This window comes from Topomyia yanbarensis, chromosome 2 (genome assembly GCF_030247195.1).
Source record: "Topomyia yanbarensis strain Yona2022 chromosome 2, ASM3024719v1, whole genome shotgun sequence".
Taxonomy (NCBI): Eukaryota; Metazoa; Arthropoda; class Insecta; order Diptera; family Culicidae; genus Topomyia; species Topomyia yanbarensis.
This window is the reverse complement of record NC_080671.1, coordinates 267,039,249-267,058,448: the sequence shown is the minus strand read 5'-3', so window position 1 is coordinate 267,058,448 and position 19,200 is coordinate 267,039,249. Positions and strand designations below refer to the sequence as shown.

The following is a 19,200-nucleotide window of genomic DNA, read 5'->3' as shown; positions in this document are numbered from 1 at the left end:
ATGCATGAAACGTCGAGATTTTATGTTATCTCGAAAAAAATTTTTTTATAAAAATCGAATTTTTGGGACTTTGCCGATTTCGCACCTTTTTGCCTTTCTCAATAGAAAGGTATTGCAATTGCTCTGAAAACCGACTTTTTAACGGAGGCCCGGAGGGCCGAGTGACATATACCATTCGATTCAGTTCGTCGAGTTCGGCAAATGTCTGTGTGTGTATGTATGTGTTTATGTATGTATGTGTTTGTGTATGTGTGTGTGTGTATGTGACCAAAAATGTCACTCATTTTTCTCAGAGATGGCTGAACCGATTTTGACAAACTTAGTCTCAAATGAAAGATGCAACGTTACCATAGGCTGCTATTAAATTTCTAATGGATCCGACTTCCGGTTCCGGAATTACAGGGTGATGAGTACGAACACGCAGAAAATGTCGATTTTAAGAAATTCTGCAATGAATGTATAAAGGTGAAATTTTTTCCAAAATATGACCACAACTGCTTCGATTTGTAGTATTAGGTCACTAACATCCATTCAAAGTCTATTTGGCCACATTGGCCACCATCCTCGGTTCCGGAAGCCCCGGCGGAAGTATCTAAATTCAGAATAACAGTCACATCGGTTTCTCGGAGATGGCTAGACCGATTCGACTAAACTTGGCCTTAAATGAAAGGTATTGCGTCCCCGTAAATGGCTATTTAGCTTCATCTTGATCCGACTTCCGGTTTCGGAGTTACAGGTTGTGGCGTGCGATCACATAGCAAATTGTGATTCAAACCGATACTCCGATGAAAGCAAAAAAGGTAAAAATTTCGCTAAAATGTCTCTCAAACCAATGTTGCTTCAGAATCTTCATCGCGACGAAGCACGGTGAATATGAATCACCTGCATTCGTCCAACATCGTTCTTCGCTGTTATATTCAACTTGCTGTTGATATTCATCCACGAATGAATCCGACTGCCAATCCGTGTTTACCCGAATGCCTTATCCATACGTTCTTGCCTTGCTACTCATCGAACGACCGAATGAACTGCACGAGGAAGCTATGCAGCGAATGACGAATAAACGAATCAGCAAACCATTCCTCACCATAGCGATGATCGCTTACAACTATTGGCGAAGATGACTTCAATTTTATCTTCGCAGAATGATGGCTCGCGAAGAAATATATTTTTATTCTGATGCGTTGTACTTTTCGGAACAAGCCAATGCGCTACTGGTTCTTCAGTACAAAACTATGGATTAAATTAACAGCCGAATCAAGGCAATATTTGTTAAATATAGTACAATCTTAATAGAAGCCTTGTGTGTCAAGTATTCAAAGGAGATTGAACCCCTGTTTGGTGATAAAACTCGGCATAAGCAAAATAAAATTCTTTTGGATGAAGTTTTGATTTTAATCTGCTCATGGTGTTATATCACAATAATTTAACCTATTGCGCATGTTTTGCTAGTATCACGAGTCCAAGGATAGGAAGAATCGCATCGTTTTATGCTCACTCAAGGCTCACGCGCACTCACCCACCTGCGATGCTTTATTCTGTCTTCCTTGTTTGTGAGTGTCATCTGTTGAGCTCCCGATCGGCTAAAGCCAAGCGAATATGGTAACTCACATGTTCGTATTTTTTCTCTCTTACGCTCACCTTGGATCGCTGCGATTTAGGTTCTTTCCGATGCATGTTCGGAATTGTATCCGAACAATGATGAGCGGATCCGTTCGGCAATGCGATTCTTCCTCAAAAAATTGGATCGCGATCTATGTTCGTCTAAATCGAAAATCGATTCAATTCCCACTGCATGCGAGCGGGAGCGGTGCTTGCGATTGTTTGCATTGGCGCTGCCGCGGTGTTTTGTATCGATGGAGTGGTGTAGTGTGAGTCGAGTGCATGTACGTGTTTGTAATTTGCTAAGCGAGTAGATTGTCCCTTTGGATATCGTTGATATTCCACACAGGTATAAATGAATAGCGGACTTTACGCGTTCAATATTTTTGATGCACATCGTCAAGCCAACTTTGTTATACCACAATGGATTATTGAACGCTTAAGAGCCGCTAATCATTAACATACTTTGGAGTTTTTGATTTCAAGACAGTTTGTTGTTTTGCATAATTTGTAGTATGATAGTACAGTAAGTTGACTTTGTGGCCAATCCGGGGTGCGTGGAATCGGTTTCTTTCACTAGGCTGTTCACAGTGATGTCATATGGATCTAATTCGGAATGATGAGCGGTCAAGAATGGATCTGGAACGTGTTGTTCCGGGTACGACGATTTTTCCATCTGTTCTAAATATTGTTTCCCGATGTTTTGATTGCTTATCCTTTTTGTGGTGCTTTTTGTTTTTCCTGCTGTCAATCATCATACATAATAGTGAAGAATGTTTGATCTTGTTTGTGTTCCATATTAACGGTCCTTACACGTTCAGTTGTTTTGTCAATACTGGAGCGTATTGACAAGGTTATTCAACGTGTAATGGAATGGAGGAAGTATTGACGATAGGGTGATGAGCCCATTTGCGCCATGTTTCTATTATCGCCCTACCCATTTGAAGCCGTTGGTTAGAGCAGTGTCTGCCATCTTTGCTCAACGCATTGAGTCAAATGGTAGCGCAACAATAGGGGCACTCGATTCGACTTTTCATTGCGCTCAAACACGAGAATTTCACTGTTTTCAGTGCATTTGTGTTATTATATTGATTCTTAACAACGAAGCAAAGCTGTTGATGTCAATTTTTACGCATTCCATTGATTGTAGGGCGAGAAATTAACGAATTAGTGAAGCACCTTGCTTAGTATGGTGAAAATAGGCACTTCACTCTATGTGTTTTTTATGTTTCTTGGAGGCTGTTCAATGATAGTACAGTAAGATTCCGTTTTTGGCACGTTCTGATTGTTGCATGCTCCCTTTTCGGTACACTCAGATTTTGGCAACAAATGGGTTCCGTTTTTGGCAACATTATTGTTGTACATAATAGGTCTTTTAAAAATGTGCAGTTGATATTTTTTGTATCAATTGATATCACATTTTACTTTATTTCCAAACATGGGAGTCATATTAACCCTCAAAGGCGCAAATAATTCATTTTTTAATTTTGTGAAAGTTGTTTCATAGTTTTAATACATTACTGTGATAACCTTGAGATGTTTTCCGTAATATTGTTTTAAAACAGCGTTATGCATTTAAGGGTTAACTATATTTTATGCTATAAGTGTTATATTTATTGATTACAATGCATATAAATGTAATATTTATGTATAATATAACTGGTAACAGTGTAACTAGTGCCTGACGGAATCAATTTTTATAGTAAGACCCAGAGTCTGTGCACTTTAGGAGTCAAATACAGAGGAATGCGAGCACTGGATAATAAGGCTATTTCTGGAGAAAATTTTCAAAAGAACCTTTTGTTTGGACATTTGAAAATGATTTTTACAACAAAAATGGTTTTCTTTAAACCTAAATGTAAATATCTTCAGGCTTTACAATTCGATTTTCAATCTATCGAAGTCGGTCACTAAAAACAAGACGACAGTAACGCACCTGGTGGAGATATCCCAATTAGCTTCGATAACGTTAGTGATTTTTACACAAGTTGAACGCTAAAGATGGACGTCTGTTCTCTGTGGTATGTGCTTCTCTTTCAGTAATAAGCTACTACTCAATGTTTACTTTCCGAAGCACAATAGAATTCCCCTAGATTCTTTGCAAAAATCCAGTTGCTTGGAAAAGATAGCCGAAGACTGTCCAAATTGACAGTACACTCAGGTTTTTTTTACGCGGGGATACGAGCCGCGTAAATGAAAACCGCGTAAATTTCAAAATCCGCGTAAATGAAAACCGCGTAAATTTCAAAATCCGCGTAAATGAAAATCGCGTAAATTTCAAAATCCGCGTAAATGAAAACCGCGTAAATTTCAAAATCCGCGTAAATGAAAACCGCGTAAATTTCAAAATCCGCGTAAATGAAGACCACTTAAATTTAAGAATCCGCGATAAAGGGAACCTCATTGATGGATACCGCGTAAATTTCAAAATCCGCGTAAATGAAAACCGCGTAAATTTCAAAAACCGCGTAAATGAAAACCGCGTAAATTTCAAAAACCGCGTAAATGAAAACCGCGTAAATTTCAAAATCCGCGTAAATGAAAACCGCGTAAATTTCAAAATCCGCGTAAAAAAACCGCGTAAAAAATACCGCGCAAAAAAAACCGCGTAAAAAAAAACTTGAGTGTATTTATAAGTTCTTCAGTTCTACGCAGTTCTGTGTCGTAAGTGCCCCAGTTATCGTAATGAACACCATTCTCAGCAGATAGCTAAGCTTTTACAGGATTGTCGTCACTTCTTCCACAAGAACATTATTAAACATACAATTTTTTATATAAACTCAAAGATGTAATTCGGTTTGAGACTCCAAGTTTTCCTAACAGCTTTTCTGTGCTGCCTGAAGGCTTTTCACATTTTTTTTGGGTCTGACCCTAATGAGAACAGTTTAGTTTAAATTCTAATATAATTCGCACAATACTCACAATCATAGAATTGCGACCTGAATTAAAATTCGCATCTTCGTAAAATTAACCATGTAACATTTTTCAAATTTGAATCTTAAGAAAGTATCTTTATACCGCGAGATTTAACCAATTTTCTCTGAAAGTATTATATAACATGGGGTCTACTATTAATATTAGATTCAAACTCAACCGACCTTGTCTGATTCATAAATTCCAATCGATTTGAAAATACTGTGATTTCAAACAATTTGAGGCGGATCGAAATGTTGTTGGCCAGTTATTATGATTGGAAAAATATATGGCTACGAAAGTTGCACACGTTTTCCATCCCCGGCTTTTGAATGATGTCTATAAACAAATTCATTCACACCGATCACTCGAAACCTTTCATGCTAAACTTTTTTTTTGATTTGTTTGTATCAAGAAACACTAAAAACCTCTGGTTATCAAGAGTGATGCTTCTATCAGAGTGATATGGCCTGCCCAATTGTTCAATAGCCCATAGCACAGGAAAAATAGACAAAGATAGTCTACGTTTATGTGTTTTTATCAGTTTTCAATAATAATGCAATATAACGAAAATATCTACAAATTTCATTTTCACTGCTAACTGAAAATGTCCCTGGCAGCACTGCTCCAGCGGAATTTTTTCAGACTAATATCAATAACTGCAGTGCTATAGATAATACAACTGTAAGCGCATAAATGAATGGTTATAGTCATAGTTACTAGCTTTATATATTTTTGTGAACTAATCTTGCCTGAAGCAAACACCAATAGTTACTTCGCCAGAACGGTGATCCTTCTTACTAAATTTCACGCAATCCACATTCCAATTATTAGTTCCAAGAACTTAATAAACTTAACAGCATTTCAGTGAAAATTTCGTTTGGCACACTGCTTTTAAAATTTCGATTTATCTATTATATTGTATTATATTGTTATTAGTTGATACATATAATTCCCTTTCTATCTGTTTATTCACACCTAATTTCATGCACACAAATAGGTATGAACTTTATGCGCCGGCCTCGTATGCCCTAGCACGAATGCGTTTTTGTTTGATCTAGAAACTGAGTCAGGTTTCAACCGAAACTGTTATCACTTAATTTATTTAGCCATCAATTTGAGTTATAATATGGACCAGCTTCGCCTCAAGCCAAAATCACCTAAACGTGGATAATCATATGATTGAAGCAAAAGATATTATCATTACAGTTAAAAACAAGAAAATTGATCAGCGACAATCGATATTTTGTCAATTCTATGCAAAAGCATATCACCGAAAGTAGTGAGTTATATTCGCGCAATGATACGCTATAAAACGCACAACTTTCGAGATTATTTATTGGCATAGAAAAGAAGACAAATCTAAGTTTCCTCTCGAATGTAGCGCATGGAAGGAGCCGAACGCGCCTGAACATTGAAAATTAAACTAAATCCAAACAAATCTAAATCAATGTACATTACCACACATCTTGTCTACATCGCAAGTACGGCATTTGTACATACAATGGTAGAGTTCAACTCGAGCGATAACATGTATAGCGAATGATAAAATTAACACGCAGCAAGGAAATGACTGCGAGTTGAACCTACACAGCAGAAATTGCCACTCCGTGCGGTGTCCAGGCCAGCCATATATTTCAATCGTTCAGTTTCAGGATTGCGCACGAAGATTTGGATCATTTTTCCGAACGAACATGTTCGCTGCTGAATATGTTCGATGGCACTCATTACGTCACTGCATCGGCAATGTGGAACGCGTTAAAAAATTTTGCGATTTCCGATTCTCTCTCTCTTCGTAATCGCATACGGTGTGATGCGGAACGAGTTGTGTGGGTCTGTATCTTTTTAACGAGAGCGTAAACCCCCGACGATGTATAAGGAAACAAATTCATGTACGCTCATGGCGGTGAGCGAGTTTTCCGCACCTTGATCACGACGAATTCGCTTAATCAGCACGGTTGTTTAAAAATAAATTAGCTGTAGAATGAACAGTGTGTTGTGGGTGTAATATGGACAATACAAATATTACTTCTTGTTCCCCCATCGGGAAAGACTTGGCATAAAAAACGTGCTGTAATTATTTTACTCCATATTGTCGAGATTCTTAGATACCAACAAAAAATATAAAATTGTTGAATTTCGATTTTTAATGCATTCCCTTCTAGGGATTAGCTATAATGATTACATTGCATGTGCACATCTCACGAATTCAACCATGACTGCTAACTTTGTTAACTAGTGCTATAAAGTTAGATTGATGTTTAAGGTGAGATTTTTTGTGACGTGGTTAACATTAACAGTAGGTACCACAGTTTGATAAAAAAATACATCATTTAACGCAAATTTATTAATTAGGGGTCATACACTAATTACGTAAGGACATATGGGGGGAGTGGGTGTTTCAAAATATCTTACCAATTCTCACCTGGGGGAGGGAAGGTTTGTCCTTTCTTAAGTAATATCATAAAACATGCATGAAAAATGAAATCGATAAGAAAAATATTCTTCTCATAAGAAAAGAAACTATTTCTTATTTGTGCCATGAACATTTTATATATCAATCAAAATGAGCACATACTGTACATCATGGTCATGGAAACGCAGACCTCAAATCGAAGTGTTTTGCAGCGACAAAATATGATTGTTAAATTAGTTATGGAATTTATTGTTGCCAACGTAAGGGGCGGCTTAATTGTCGATGGTTTTGGAGCAGTTACAGAAATTTCTTGACTCTTGGTGGTACATTGTTCTGATCGGGAACTGGAGTCACAATCTGCTTTACGAGTTAAGAAGTGTTGAGACCATTCGTGTTGTTAGACCAACATCCTTCTTTTCAAACTTTCGCTTCAAACCCGCAAGGTATATGAAAAATTTTCTGTCATGTGATTGTCAAAGAACTTGTTGGCTGTATAGTTCCAGAGTGTGAACTGTATTTTACTTCAAGAAAATTCGAAGATAGCTATGTCGGAACTATGCGTACGATAAGCGTTATAGTTGAAACTCCGAACAAATTCACATCAGAAGAGGTTATAACTTCTTTTGAGTTCTACATCACAAGAAAATAGATTCAAAGGAAGTGGAATATAGCGAAGCAAATTATGTGGAACAAATCGGAGTTTCTAAATATCTCTTAAAATTTATTCTGAAATTTCTACTGGGCGAGATTAGGATGCAAATGAAATTTCTACAGATGATTATACACAAACTTAGAAAAAATCGTATAAATTTACGTCTCCTGATCCTGACATATACGAGCATCAAAAATGATTTAGTTTTACGTTTGATTTTAATTTTACATGACATTGAATTTCGTAAATCATGTAATTTTACTCCACATATGGCGTTTGTTCTGTATGACAGTAAGTGTAATTTTATGTCATTGCGCATGGAAAATATGTTTCATGTAAAATTAAATGGAACACGGTGATGTTTAATATTTAGTCATTTCGTGAATTACGGTTTGTTAAATTGTGTCATGTTTGCAATTACGTCAATGATAAAATTTATAATTTTTTGGTGTGTAGTTAAATTTTGTCCTGAGTTCTCTTTTAATAATTCAATAAGTATCGTGTTCGCTATCGAATAATTTAATGAATTAACAATATGATTTAAAATTACACAAAGTAAGATAAAATCTTATGTAGGGGGAGAGGGAGTTCACCAAAATCATACGAACTCTCATCTGGGGGGAGGGCGAGGTTGAATAGTTCTAAAAAAAGCCTTACGTAATTAGGGTACGGCGGCCCCGAGCAGAATATTTTCTATGATGAAAGTATTTTCCATTTCAAACATTTATAATTACCTTAAGGGATCGAAACGAGCATAAAAATATTTTAAAAAAATTAAAAACCAAAGAGAATACGTAATAGCCAAATGTAGAATCTTACACTTAGTCAAGTCTCCCCATGTTCCCCTACTCTATCGTCAGAGCAATTAAATTTTCGTACATTTTCGAAATATGCTAGAAGTACCAAGTTCCAATCAATTTTACATTTAAATTTCGCCCACTTAAAATAAACAACTTGATCAAATTTAGTAACGCAAGCTTCAAGATAATCAACACATTTCTGATCAAAATAAGTCGTTTAAAAAAAAGCATATCGCGGAACGCATTTTCACGCTAGACATTTTGAATTTATTTATGAAACTGTTATGAACACTTTTTCATTAAAAATATTTCTGTTTAATATTCCAGTAGCACTGATTATGGCAAGCAAAGCTTATTTCCGTTCAACTTCATAGTATGTCATGACTTGTAGAACACTTGAGCGATATTGGAAAATATTGATATTTTTAACGTCCATTTCTCATATTCTCCACAAAAGAAATTTTGAAGTTTTCGAAGAAAAATTTTGCCTTTAAAAATCTGGCCTAGAGGATTGATATGTCTTGACATATTGATTCCCTAGACTCTAGTTTGTTCCGTGAAAAAATTATGAACACTTTTTATATAGGATTTTGAATGAATATTGCAACATATAAAAAAATTGTTTTGGCATTTTCAGCCCATTTTTTTTCTAAAAAGTCGTATATTCTTTATGGAAAAAACAGGTTTCACTTTCAGGCACTTTATTCGAAGATGACGAAGTTCTTATAACTTTCAAATGAAAATAGTTTAGTGGTTGGTGTCCTTAAACATCTCATGCGCTCTAAAATATTTTTAATATGTCCAGAGATTACATTTATGTTAAATAATAATTACTAAATTTATCTAAAAACAGTTTTAAAGTGTCACAGCACTGTAGAATAAAAAAAAGTCGATTTTCAATTTATTAGTCAAAAATGGCTTTAGAATGTTAAAAATCATGTCCCAAAACATGGAAGACGCAAACAATACATAAATATTCAGATTTTCCATTCTACCGCAATGCCTCTTATGTATATCTCGTGTGTACTGAAAACTTTAACCGTGTTTTTCTCGAAGCCGCAAATGTAACTCGAACAAATGATTTTTGAACGCTTGGAAATTTTCACAGTATATTCAAAATTGATTTCTCCAGCGACGTACGGAGGATTTTTTTTATTGCTTAGCTTTTTTAATTAATTTTGTGTCCATTTTCATGACATATTTGGCGTGCTCTACAGTGGTGTAGCCCCTTAATAGAATATATCCAAATTTTATTTCTTGATGTCATGTCAAGTAAGATATACATATTCAGAAATTTTTTCTGTAATGCTTTGTTGTACAACTTTATTGAAAACATGCTAAATTTTGCTGAAATTAAAACCATATTAGCTGCTATTTAAGCTAAAGAATAGTCTTTCATGGTACAAAAACTTATGTTTACAAGCAACAATTGAAGTTTTATAGCACGCTACAAGTGCAATTTAAATGTTATGAGTGGCTATAAAAGTACGATAAAACCTCAATTGATACTAGGGTATAAGACTAACCAGTTCAGTTTTGGCAAAAAGTTTAATATTTGCTAAGTTTGGTTGAAATCGGAATGCATCGATTTGTCAAAAACTTGTGGCTTGATTATACTTCTATAGATATAGAAATTATATTATATAAGAGTATTTCGTCTTACGGTTGCTATTTGTGCCAAATGGTCCTAAGAAAATCATTAAACGTAGATTCAAGGAAACTATCACCCAGTGTTGATTTCATCATTAGAAAAAAAGTTATTTGAAGTACCAATAGTCTACTATGTAGATTCATAATTGTGTTGATTCGGTTTTCGCCCGCGAGACATCCGCAGATTTACATATGTAATTGATTTGTTTTGCTTTGCTTACGCAGCTTCCCGTTTCAAATCTGATAAAAAAAAACATCAGCAAATAATCATTATGTAATACTAATTGTTGTTTATAGCAAAAGTCATCCTATTCCGAACATAGCAAGCATTTCTGCACCACTTCAGTCATGAAGCTCTGACCCTTCCATCAATGAACAAGAAATTTGTTTTTCTTGGTCGCAATGCAGGAGGAATGAAGAACGAAGAATCCTTAGCGAAGAATGGCTAGTGGCGATTATCACCTAAGCCATTCGTGTGCCGATCCGAACGATGCGTGAAGATGAACATTGCATGAATGGCTAAATTCAACAAACAACGATGCGAACAAGCAGCGAACAGCAGTCATCAGATTCGGATTTTTTGTTTGTTTGTATTATTCATTTTCGATGATTCTGTGCTTTCGTGTGACGAACGGCGCAGCGTTATTCGAGGCATGGGTGAATGACACGACGAATATCGCAACGATGATGAACGAATGAACTAGTTCGGCGAAAAATATTTGCAACATTGTCTCAAACAACTTAAATTTGCTGTTCTAGGTCACCGACGGCCAACCAAACTTTCGTTGACTACATTGACCACCATAGACGGTTCAGGAAGTTCCCGGGAAAAGCGGCCATCTTCCAAAATTTACAAACTCACATCAGTTTCCCGGAAATGGTTGGGCCGATTTTCACAAACTTAGTCCCAAATGATAGCTATAATATCCCCATAGATGTCTATAAAATTTCGTACGGATCGCTTATATGGTTCCGGAAATATAGACTAAACCGTCCGGTCACATATGAAATTCCCATATAAGCCGGAACTCAATTTTTTTTTTCAAAGGGGGGACCTCATGAAATTTCAGAAATCGAATTCGTATTTTTGATGCCAAACATCTTTAAAATGCATGAAACGTCGAGATTTTATGTTATCTCGAAAAAATTTTTTTTTATAAAAATCGACTTTTTGGGACTGCCGATTTCGCACCTTTTTGCCTTTCTCAATAGAAAGGTATTGCAATTGCTCTGAAAACCGACTTTTTAACGGAGGCCCGGAGGGCCGAGTGACATATACCATTCGATTCAGTTCGTCGAGTTCGGCAAATGTCTGTGTGTGTATGTATGTGTGTGTGTGTGCGTATGTGTGTATATGTAACCAAAAATGTCACTCATTTTTCTCAGAGATGGATGAACCGATTTTTACAAACTTAGTCCCAAATGAAAGGTGCAACATTCCCATAGGCTGCTATTGAATTTCTAATGGATCCGACTTCCGGTTCCGGAATTACAGGGTAATGAGTACGATCACGCAGAAAATGTCGATTTTAAGAAATTCTGCAATGAATGTATAATGGTGAAAATTTTTCCAAAATGTGAACACAACTGCTTCGATTTATAGTACTAGGTCATTAACAGCCATTCAAAGTCTCCTTGGTCACATTGGCCACCATCATCGGTTCCGGAAGCCCCGGCGGAAGTATCTAAATTCAGAATAACAGTCACATCGGTTTCTCGGAGATGGCTAGACCGATTCGGCTAAACTTGGTCTCAAATGAAAGGTATTGCGTCCCCGTAAATGGCTATTTAATTTCATCCCGATCCGACTTCCGGTTCCGGAGTTACAGGCTGTGGCGTGCGATCACATAGCAAATTGTGATTCAAACCTATACTCCGATGAAAGCAAAAAAGGTAAAAATTTCGCTAAAATGTCTCTCAAATAACTTAAATTTGCTGTTCTAGGTCACCGACGGCCAACCAAACTTTCGTTGACTACATTGACCACCATAGATGGTTCCGGAAGTGCCCGGGAAAAGCGGCCATCTTTCAAAATTTACGAACTCACATCAGTTTCCCGAAAATGGTTGGGCCGATTTTCACAAACTTAGTCCTAAATGATAGCTATAATATCCCCACAGATGTCTATAAAATTTCGTACGGATCGCTTATATGGGTCCGGAAATATAGACTAAATCGTCCGGTCACATAAGAAATTCCCATATAAGTCGGAACTCTAATTTTTTTTTCAATGGGGGTACCCCTTGAAATTTAAGAAATCGAATTCGTATTTTTGATGCCAAACATCCTTAAAATGCATGAAACGTCGAGATTTTATGTTATCTCGAAATTTTTTTTTTATCAAAATCGACTTTTTGGGACTTTGCCGATTTCGCACCTTTTTGCCTTTCTCATATAGAAAGGTTATGCAATCACTCTGAAAAACGTCAACCTAATCCCGGCCCGGAGGGCCGAGTGTCATATCCCATTCGACTCAGTTCGTCGAGATCGGAAAAAGTCTGTATGTGTGTGTGTGTGTATGTATGTGTGTGTATGTGTGCGTGTATGTGTGTGTATGTATGTGCGTATGTGTCAAATAATGCCACTCATTTTTCTCAGAGATGGCTGGACCGATTTGCCCAAACTTAGTCTCAAATGAAAGGTGCAACCTTCCCATCGGCTGCTATTGAATTTTGGATCGATCGGAATTCTGGTTCCGGAATTACGGGTTTCAGAGTGCGGCCACACAGAAATTTCTCATATAAACTATAGGAAAAATTAAAAATAGAATTATTTTTAATGCTAAATGTGTTCAAGGTGCATGAAACGACGAGATTTGATGCAAACTCGAAAAAAAATTTGACGACAATTCACTTTTTTGGATTTTGGCACATTTTTGCCTTTCTCATATAGAAAGGTTATGCAATTACTCTGAAAAACGTCAACCTAATCCCGGCCAATTTTTTTTTTCGACTCGCATAAGGTTTCTGGATTTTAACAGGGGCGTAGTTGATGGTTTACGGAGAGGGGTTACACCCCCCCCCTCTACTGTTCACTCCCCTCCTTTAAAAATCTCCTTAAATCACCCCTCAGACCACCACCCCATCCAGCCCTCATACCCCTACCTTTCAACCCCATCATCTTTAAACCACCACTTTATCACAAAGCATACCAATTTAAGCTGGGGAGTCGTTCGTTCATGAGACTTTCGCCCTCCTCACATACCCACCCCCGCATGACAAAATGAGTTAGCAAGCAGATAACATTGATCTAATGCTAATTAGGCTAATGGAGTATGATATTTTTTTGTTTCAAGTGTTTCACCGTCGACAAGTAGCTCATCAAGTTCGTGGCTGGCATGCCATTGTGTATAAGTGCAAAGTGTACTAAGAATGTAATGGACATTTCCACAATTATGTTGAACATAAAAAGCCTCCGTGCCATAGTTTAGAGAAATGAGAAAGGCACAATTGCACCGCTAGGTGGATTAAAACAGGTTTTTCAGTTCAATATTACCATGGCTGTTTTTTCTTTTTCAAAATTTTAGAACTCGAATAATGATTTATTTTCCTGAATATAGTTGTCATGTGATGTATAATAATAAAATGTAATATATGCATTTAAAAGTTTTTAATGAATATAAACAACGCACACATTCTCGTGATTCATGATTGAGAAAGGCACAATTGCACCGCTAGGTGGATTAAAATAGGTTTTTCAGTTCAATATTACCATGGCTGTTTTTTCTTTTTCAAAATTTTAGAACTCGAATAATGATTTATTTTCCTGAATATAGTTGTCATGTGATGTATAATAATAAAATGTAATATATGCATTTAAAAGTTTTTAATGAATATAAACAACGCACACATTCTCGTGATTCATGATTGAGAAAGGCACAATTGCACCGCTAGGTGGATTAAAATAGGTTTTTGCCTTTCTCAATAGAAAGGTATTGCAATTGCTCTGAAAACCGACTTTTTAACGGAGGCCCGGAGGGCCGAGTGACATATACCATTCGATTCAGTTCGTCGAGTTCGGCAAATGTCTGTGTGTGTATGTATGTGTGTGTATGTGCGTATGTGTGTATATGTAACCAAAAATGTCACTCATTTTTCTCAGAGATGGCTGAACCGATTTTGACAAACTTACTCTCAAATGAAAGATGCAACGGTCCCATAGGCTGCTATTGATTTTCTAATGGATCCGACTTCCGGTTCCGGAATTACAGGGTGATGAGTACGAACACGCAGAAAATGTCGATTTTAATAAATTCTGCAATGAATGTATAAAGGTGAAAATTTTTCCAAAATATGACCACAACTGCTTCGATTTGTAGTATTAGGTCACTAACATCCATTCAAAGTCTATTTGGCCACATTGGCCACCATCATCGGTTCCGGAAGCCCCGGCGGAAGTATCTAAATTCAGAATAACAGTCACATCGGTACCTCGGAGATGGCTTGACCGATTCGGCTAAACTTGGCCTCAAATGAAAGGTATTGCGTCCCCGTAAATGACTATTTAATTTCATCCCGATCCGACTTCCGGTTCCGGAGTTACAGGCTGTGGCGTGCGATCACATAGCAAATTGTGATTCAAACCGATACTCCGATGAAAGCAAAAAAGGTAAAAAATTCGCTAAAATGTCTCTCAATCAACTTAAATTTTCTGTTCTAGGTCACCGACGGCCAACCAAACTTTCGTTGACTACATTGACCACCATAGACGGTTCCGGAAGTTCCCGGGAAAAGCGGCCATCTTTCAAAATTTACGAACTCACATCAGTTTCCCGGAAATGGTTAGGCCGATTTTCACAAACTTAGTCCCAAATGATAGCAATAATATTCCCACAGATGTCTATAAAATTTCGTACGGATCGCTTATATGGGTCCGGAAATATAGACTAAATCGTCCGGTTACATATGAAATTCCCATATAAGTCGGAACTCTAATTTTTTTTCAAAGGGGGGACCCCATGAAATTTAAGAAATCGAATTCGTATTCTTAATGCCAAACATCTTTAAAATGCATGAAACGTCGAGATTTTATGTTATCCTGAAAAAAATTTTTTTTATAAAAATCGACATTTTAGGACTGCCGATTTCGCACCTTTTTGCCTTTCTCATATAGAAAGGTTATGCAATCACTCTGAAAAACGTCAACCTAATCCCGGCCCGGAGGGCCGAGTGTCATATCCCATTCGACTCAGTTCGTCGAGATCGGAAAAAGTCTGTATGTGTGTGTGTATGTGTGTATGTATGTGTGTGTATGTGTGTGTATGTGTGTGTGTATGTATGTGCGTATGTGTCAAATAATGTCACTCATTTTTCTCAGAGATGGCTGGACCGATTTGCCCAAACTTAGTCTCAAATGAAAGGTGCAACCTTCCCATCGGCTGCTATTGAATTTTGGATCGATCGGAATTCTGGTTCCGGAATTACGGGTTTCAGAGTGCGGCCACACAGAAATTTCTCATAAAAACTATAGGAAAAATTAAAAATAGAATTTTTATTTTTGATGCTAAATGTATTCAAGGTGCATAAAACGTCGAGATTTGATGCAAACACGAAAAAAATTTGACGAAGATTCACTTTTTTGGATTTTGCACATTTTTGCCTTTCTCATATAGAAAGGTTATGCAATCACTCTGAAAAACGTCAACCTAATCCCGGCCCGGAGGGCCGAGTGTCATATCCCATTCGACTCAGTTCGTCGAGATCGGAAAAGCCTGTATGTGTGTATGTGTGTATGTATGTGTGTGTATGTGTGTATGTGTGTATGTGTGTATGTGTGTATGTATGTATGTGCGTATGTGTCAAATAATGTCACTCATTTTTCTCAGAGATGGCTGGACCGATTTGCCCAAGCTTAGTCTCAAATGAAAGGTGCAACCTTCCCATCGGCTGCTATTGAATTTTGGATCGATCGGAATTCTGGTTCCGGAATAACGGGTTTCATTTCTCATAAAAACTATAGGAAAAATTGAAAATAGAATTTTTATTTTTGATGCTAAATGTATTCAAGGTGCATAAAACGTCGAGATTTGATGCAAACACGAAAAAAATTTGACGAAGATTCACTTTTTTGGATTTTGCACATTTTTGCCTTTCTCATATAGAAAGGTTATGCAATCACTTTGAAAAACGTCAACCTAATCCCGGCCAAATTTTTTTTTCGACTCGCATAAGGTTTCTGGATTTTAACAGGGGCGTAGTTGATGGTTTACGGAGAGGGGTTACACCCCCCCCCTCTACTGTTCACTCCCCTCCTTTAAAAATCTCCTTAAATCACCCCTCAGACCACCACCTCATACCCCTCCCTTTCAACCCCATCATCTTTAAACCACCACTATATTACAAAGCATACCAATTTAAGCTGGGGAGTCGTTCGTTCATGGGACTTTCGCCCTCCTCACATACCCATCCCCGCATGACAAAATGAGTTAGCAAGCAGATAACATTGATCTAATGCTGATTAGGCTAATGGAGTATGATATTTTTTGTTTCAAGTGTTTCACCGTCGACACGTAGCTCATCAAGTTCGTGGCTGGCATGCCATTGTGTATAAGTGCAAAGTGTACTAAGAATGTAATGGACATTTCCACAATTATGTTGAACATAAAAAGCCTCCGTGCCATAGTTTAGAGAAATGAGAAAGGCACAATTGCACCGCTAGGTGGATTAAAACAGGTATTTCAGTTCAATATTACCGTGGCTGTTTTTTTCTTTTTCAAAATTTTAGAACTCGAATAATTATTTATTTTCCTGAATATAGTTGTCATGTGATGTATAATAATAAAATGTAATATATGCATTTAAAAGTTTTTAATGAATATAAACAACGCACACATTCTCGTGATTCATAATTGAGAAAGGCACAATTGCACCGCTAGGTGGATTAAAATAGGTTTTTTCTTCTGAAGACTGGTTGTAATCTTTTACTCGTTTTGTTTTATCTTTCAATATTTTCTCTCTTACTTCTTTTTGTGATAATTGTAATTTAAATTTAAGTTTTTTTTACATAATCTTCAATATTATACAATGGATCTATTTTCTCAATTTCTGATAAGTTTGAAGGTAGGTTACACAATTTTCCATAGACAAGCTCGTATGGTGTCTTATTTGTTGTAGTGTGTACAGTTGTGTTAAATGCAAATTGATTATATTTAATGCAAGTATTCCATTCTTGTGGTGAATTTCCGCAATATATGCGTAGGAAATTTCCTAAATTTTTGAGCGAATTTTCTAATCCACCGATTGTTTGATGGTGATATGCTGTCGAATTTAGTTTGTCAATTTTTAATAATTTGCATACCTCTGAGAATAATTTCGACATGAATTCCGTTCCTCTGTCAGTAATTATTTTCATGGGTACGCCATGGTTTAGAATAATAGTTTCAACAAATGCCCTTGCGACTGTTTCTGTGGATTTATTTTTGATTGCGGTTGCTGTGACATATTTTGTTAGATCGCATTGTGACGTCAATACATATTGGTGACCTTCTGGGCTTGGTAGTAAAGGACCTACCAAATCAGTATATTTGGATTTCAAAAGCTGTTGAAGCGATTGTTGTTATAATCATTGGCGTTCTTTTTTGATTTATAATTTTGTTCTTTTGACAAGGTTCACATCTCTTTATGAAATCTTCAATATCTTTTTTCATATTTGTCCAATAAAATCTTTGTTTGATTGTTCGTAATGTCCTCTCTATTCCTGCATGTCCTGCCGTTGGAAGTGTGTGGTAATCATTTATAATTAATTTTTTCTTCATATTGTCGTCGACGTATTTTAATTCTTTTTTCAATAAGTATATAGGTGGCATGCCCTTGGTAAGACCATTCATATGAATGTCATTATAGAATTTTAGCGCTTTTTCATCTCTTTTCGTAATAATGAGCTCATTGATTTTATGTTCCACACAAATTTTCTTTAGCGTTTGCATTGTCCGCCATAGCTGAACTAATATTTTCGCTGGTTTTATTATAATTGCATTTTTATGTAACGCGATTTTTACTTCCGGCATTCCATGAACATCATCTATCACCATTTCCATCGTTTTACTAATTTCAAGTTGCTGGCCAGGCACCTTATCGTTAGTGTTAGTTGATGAATAGTTTATATCTGATGTGTTATTCTGTGCTCTTGTTGTTATTAGGACTTCTTGTTCAATCTTTTTATGTAAGTCTTGTGAAATCTACATTTCGCCGACCTAGAATCACCCAACACGGAACATGAGTGCGTATTACTTACCTTGTTGCCTGTCTACTGATGACTGCTCAACTATTCGCTAGATGATGGCAGATGCCTACTGCGATGTTGCCATGCACGCAAGTGCTGCAAGATGAATATAAGTATTAACATTTCTGGATTTTGCTTTCGTGGTCAGGTTATTATTGTTCTTAAACTTTAACTTCTAACCATTTATTAAGACTTGAGTTAAATTACCTCTAGTGATCTTAATAATGTAGATTACTGATTAAAGCTACTTGAAGTTTCGTTGGCTAAGCAGCGAATTTCTCACTTTCGTTGCTTCCTTCACAATGCGTACGTACTTGGCTAATTACGTTGTCATTCGTGCAATCTTTTAATGTACGTGACAAACCGTTTCAGTTGTTGGGCGTCACAACCTTGTTTCACTAAGATTCCGTCTTTGTGAAAACAGTATGAGATTATTTGATATCCCGTGTAAACGAAAAGCCCGTAATATCCCAATGCTCATAGACCAAATTCGCTCCACTGTATGGTGTTCTCATAGGGTTGCCGTTTTGTCTTTTCTATCGTGGTTACAGCCGCTAAGGATCTGCAATATTGAATATTGGCTTTTTTTCCTGGTAGTTCGACAACTACTGATCTAGCCCAATTCACTTCGCTCTGTATTAAAAACATTGAACTTGGATCTCAGGTCGATACTGTATACACGGATCTCAAGGCTGCATTCGATCGTGTAGATCACTCTCTTCTACTGACAAAGATGAAGCGGCTGGGCGCTTCGGATTATTTTATAGGGTGGCTTAAATCATATCTCGTAAATCGTTCTCTGTGTGTAAAATTAGGAAATAACGAGTCATACAGTTTCATCACCTTGTCGGGAGTGCCTCAAGGGAGCAATCTAGGACCGTTGCTTTTCTCGTTGTTTTTCAATGACGTTTGTTTTGTTATACCTCCTGAATGTAGACTTATATATG

At 36.8% G+C, this 19,200-nt stretch overlaps 1 protein-coding gene across 11 annotated transcripts in view; it reads right to left on the bottom strand.

Moving 5' to 3' along the window:
• Positions 1-19,200, bottom strand: part of LOC131683134 (uncharacterized) — a 1,279,861-nt gene that overhangs the window by 643,290 nt on the left and 617,371 nt on the right. The window lies entirely within an intron of this gene.